Source organism: Schistocerca nitens, chromosome 2, assembly GCF_023898315.1.
Source record: "Schistocerca nitens isolate TAMUIC-IGC-003100 chromosome 2, iqSchNite1.1, whole genome shotgun sequence".
NCBI classification, from domain to species: domain Eukaryota; kingdom Metazoa; phylum Arthropoda; class Insecta; order Orthoptera; family Acrididae; genus Schistocerca; species Schistocerca nitens.
In genome coordinates, this window is record NC_064615.1 from 882,781,215 (window position 1) to 882,786,489 (window position 5,275).

At 46.4% G+C, this 5,275-nt stretch overlaps 1 pseudogene; it reads right to left on the minus strand.

Annotated features, from left to right (window-relative positions):
• Positions 1-3,176: 3,176 nt before the first annotated feature.
• LOC126238082 (5S ribosomal RNA) lies at positions 3,177-3,295 on the minus strand (annotated as a pseudogene).
• Positions 3,296-5,275: the final 1,980 nt, after the last annotated feature.

Genomic DNA, 5,275 nt, shown 5'->3' on the forward strand with positions numbered 1-5,275 from the left:
GCGGAAGCGGTCAGTACGGCGAGCGAGCTGGCCGCCTGCCGCTGCCTCCACGCTACGCTGGGGACTCCTGATGGCCGATGGTCTGGCAGCGAGCCGCCACACACCGAGAAAGACAGCCGCGCTGGCAAGTACTCGCGTCTCTCCCAACTGGGGACGTGTGCGTACCGTGGCTGCAAGAAGAGCGCATTACTCACCGCGACCAACCAGGCGCTGCATCTGCAGCGCGACAAATTGCTACACGTCTCCGAATTGCTCGAACAACGGTAAATACACAGCAGTAAAAGCAGTCACTTCGTTTTCGACGTGTCTTAAATCTGCACGCAGGATGTCAACGTACAGCGTCAACAGTATCATATCACCAAAGGAAATTATTTTTTCTTTCTCGGTGAATGCATAGCGTGATTTGATAAATGACTCCTATCTCCTCGGGAGCAGTTGTGAGTTTGAAGTCTACGTAAATATGGGATATAATGAAAAGGCTCAGAGTGTAATGTTGGTAGCTATCAAAGAATCATCCAGCGCTCCGCTGACTTGTCACAATTTGACGACATCCCGATTGTGTTAAATTATGCATGAGTAATACTATTGCGCCGACGCATCTGTTCAAAAAACAAAAAAAAAAAAAAAGCAGAACGCACATCATTCAATGTTGAATGGCCATTGCTTCACTTTTCAATAGTTTGGAGGACAAAAAAAAATGGCTCTGAGCACTATGGGACTTAACATCTGAGGTCATCAGTCCCCTAGAACTTAGAACTACTTACCCTAATTAATCTAATGGACATCACACACATCCATGCCCGAGGCAGGATTCGAACCTGCGACCGTAGGGGTCGCGCGGTTCCAGACTGTAGCGCCTAGAACCGCTCGGCCACAACATCCGGCTTTGGAGGACAAGCAAAGTGCTTAATACACTATCGCAGTATTATAAGTTTAAAAAGACTTTCATTGGAACATCATTACAAGACCGACACAAAGGCCATACGATGCACTTGTCTTCTGACGACCAACAGTGAATGCCGGCTGAAATGAAGGCGGGTGGCCGTGCGGTTCTAGGCGCTACAGTCTGGAGGCGAGCGACCACTACGGTCGCAGGTTCGAATCCTGCCCCAGGCTTGGATGTGTGTGATGTCCTTAGGTTAGTTAGGTTTAAGTAGTTCTGAGTTCTAGGCGACTGATGACCGCAGAAGTTAAGTCGCATAGTGCTCAGAGCCATTTGAACCAACAAATTCATGTGTTGTATGATGATGATAGAAGAGAACGGGTGAAACGTGGTGTCGGCTTCTCGCGAATGCCACAAGCGGGTCTTCAAGCTTAATGTAGCCATCAACGGTGTCACATGTTCTCACTGGGGAGAGGTTTGGTGTTTAAACCAGGACCATGACGAGAATTCTAGTGATCAAGAACTTTACGCCACCACCTCTTTCCACATTTTCCAATAAGTACTAGCTGTGAAATTTTTTTCCACCACAAGGATTCGATGCGACGTACCTCCGGGTCGAGCGCCACAGCACAAGCATACGTTAGCGACCTCGGCCTCAGAGGCATGTAATTTATAATATATGCACCAGTTAGTTACAATTATAAGGTCACCAGTGGTATGTCACGTACAGAATAAGTACAAAATTTTCTGTTTTACACCCTATACTGACAATACCAGATTGGCGGTACATTTTACGAGAGTGTAGTAATTTAGGGTTAAACTATTTTCAGTATCAGTGTTCTAGGGGGCTGATGACCTCAGCAGTTAAGTTTCATGTTCCGAAGTTGTTCATATCGCGTTTTGTTTACGATTGCCAGCGACCTAAGCAACGTAGTACCATGGCAACGTCTCGTGCTTAGTGTGTCAGTAAGAAATAAGTAACGTAACGAGTGCTATTTTTATGGATTGGCGGGAAATGGGGGAAGGAGGGGAGTTGTATGGTTGAAAAGCACCGGGTTGCTGTACACTTCACTTCTGACATGATACCACACTGAAAAATTCAGAGCAGTGTGGTGATGCTGGAGGTTTGTCCTATTCATACCGGCGTGTCAACAGCATCCATGTGCCAGATTTCCCCAACCATGGGCCACAGGCGACATTTGAGCCAAATTAGATGGAGAGTTAATCAATAACTTCACAGGCTTACATTTGAAATACATTTGTACTAACTACTACCATATTACATATTGTAATATGAGAAAGGGACAGAGAGAAAGAACGGAGGGAGGGACGGAGAGAAAAAGAAAGAGAAAGAGAGAAAGAAAGAGAGGGAGAGAGAGAGAGAGAGAGTGGTTCAATCTGTCCTTGTATGCGTGCATGAATGCTTCCAAAAGTACGTCGTTGATATTTCATCACTTTCACATATCCTAGCACCTTCCGAACAAAAATATAGACGTAGGTTCAGTATATTTATGACACTAGTCGCATTGAAATTATTTTTGTGTGAAAGAAACAGTTCGACACACACAACAACACACTTGTCACGCAGCACATACACCACGTGTGACACAGCTTAAAGGCGATGTCGCGACCTCCGGCTGTTGCGTAGCAGCGCGGGGTGCGCTGCCGTCGCAACGCAATTTGCAGGACTCGTCGCGCCGTCACGACATGTCACGTAACCGAACGGTGACCTGCCGTCACATAGCGGTTGGTTCAAACGAGAAAGAACGCAACATCATATGTCCCACTGTCAACTGTTCATTGTGTTTAACATGGTAGCAGACACTGTGTTACCTGTTCTTCTGCCCTTATTGTTACTTCACTGGATTCTTCTTACAGCGGAGCTTAAATCACGCCGTAACGAGTCCAGAAAATTGGAGCGAAATGCAGGATGACCTGCAGACGCTTGACACGGGGATTGGTAGTCGATCGTTAATATAAACCAGGGGTTCCCAAACTTTTTCTCTGACGGAACACTTCGACAACTTAAAATTATAACCAATATCATAGAAATCATAATATCTTTTAAAGCACTTAAACTTAATTCAGTCGGAACAGATCTCGGGAAGCCCAACTGTACCAACCGACCGCCGTGTCATCCTCAAACTACAAGCGTCACTGGATGAGGATGTGAAGGGGCATGTGGTCAGCACACCGCTCCGGCGACCGTTGTTCGTTTTCGTGAACAGAGACGCTATTTCTCACAATCAGGCACGTCCCCAATCGGCTTCACAACGGCTGTGTGCAGCACGCTTGCCAGCAGCGCAAGGGAAACCCGGGCGGTCACCCATCTATGTGCTAGCCACGCCCGACAGTGCTTAACTTTGGTGATCCGACGGGAACCGGTGTTACTACTGTGGAAAGGCCGTTTGCTTTGAAAGTAATTAGTACTGTTAAAATGTCGGAAAAATACCACCATGTTATTAAAAGTTTTTCGCGGAGCACTTACTCATTCCCACAGATCACCGGTGTACCGCAGAACACGGTTTAAGAAACCCTGCCATAAACAAACGTAACGTTTTGTGCGTAAATAGTCGGAAAGACCCGTTATTATAACATACTTGCACGTCTGTGAAGAATCCGTGGAAACAGTCACATCCGTTAAAAACCTCGGAGTATGCGTACATCACGATTTTTAGTGGAAAGACGACATAAAATTAGTAGTGGAAGACGCAGATGTCAAAAATTTGGGATTAACTGGGAGAAACCCCCTGGACGTGAAGTACTCGTGTGAAGGAGATAGTTTACCAAACCCTTGTTTGATCTTTACTTCAGTATTGCTCGTCGGCGTCGGTCACTTACCAGATAACACTGATACTGAAAATAGTTTAACCCTAAATTACTACACTCTCGTAAAATGTACCGCCAATCTGGTATTGTCAGTATAGGGTGTAAAACAGAAAATTTTGTGCTTATTCTGTACGTGACATACCACTGGTGACCTTATAATTGTAACTAACTGGTGCATATATTATAAATTACACGCCTCTGAGGCCGAGGTCGCTAACGTATGCTAGTGCGGTGGCGCTCGACCCGGAGGTACGTCGCATCGAATCCTTGTGGTGGAAAAAATTTTCACAGCTAGTACTTATTGGAAAATGTGGAAAGAGGTGGTGGCGTAAAGTTCTTGATCACCAGAATTGTCGTCATGGTCCTGGTTTAAACACCAAACCTCTCCCCAGTGAGAACATGTGACACCGTTGATGGCTACATTAAGCTTGAAGACCCGCTTGTGGCATTCGCGAGAAGCCGACACCACGTTTCACCCGTTCTCTTCTATCATCATCATACAACACATGAATTTGTTGGTTCAAATGGCTCTGAGCACTATGCGACTTAACTTCTGCGGTCATCAGTCGCCTAGAACTCAGAACTACTTAAACCTAACTAACCTAAGGACATCACACACATCCAAGCCTGGGGCAGGATTCGAACCTGCGACCGTAGCGGTCGCTCGGCTCCAGACTGCAGCGCCTAGAACCGCACGACAACTCCGTCCGACCATGAATTAGTAAACAGACACACAATACATATAAGTAGTATTATAAACACTGTATTGGAGCACGTTGTAAATAAATAAACAAAAGAACTATAAATTATGACTTCCTTTGAGTAAAATATGTACTAGTAAAATTTGCGATGATTCAGTAACAATGTAACATTTCCTCCCCTTTAGTGTTCTGGGTTCATATGCGCGAAAGCGTCACGCAGATACTCATCCAACACGAGTGACAGACACTGTACTAGAGGCGTTAACCATGCCTGTCACATTCGCTGTAAAAATTTGGAGGCTATTCGCTTCTAGGAAAGTCAAGCAGCATATTGCTTCCTCCTTCGCATAAATGGTTCAAATGGCTCTAAGCACTATGGGACTTAACATCTGAGGTCATCAGTCCCCTAGGCTTAGAACTTCTTAAACCTAACTAGCCCAAAGACATCACACACATCCATGACCGAGCCAGGATTCGAACCTGCGACCGTAGCAGCCGCGTGGTTCCGGACAGAAGCGTCTAGAACCGCTCGACCACAGCTGCCGGCCCTCCTTCGCATACCTCACGGGGAGACTACGAGGGTGAAATTGGATTCTGCCTCACAAGGATGCCTGACTACCCTCGTTCTTCCCACGCACTATTCGCGACTGCAACAGGACAGCATTGACGTGACTGTTACACTAAGTATGCTCCGCAATAAGCGAAAAGGTGGCTTGGGGAGTACAGTTGCAGACTATATCAGTGTTATTTGTACAGCGACGTTAACTATCGCCCATCCCCACTCGAAACTTTTGGGCCGGCTTCTTGTGTTGACGCGCTGTGTCTGAGAGGCGTGCCGCCCGGCTGGCCTGGACGTGGCAGC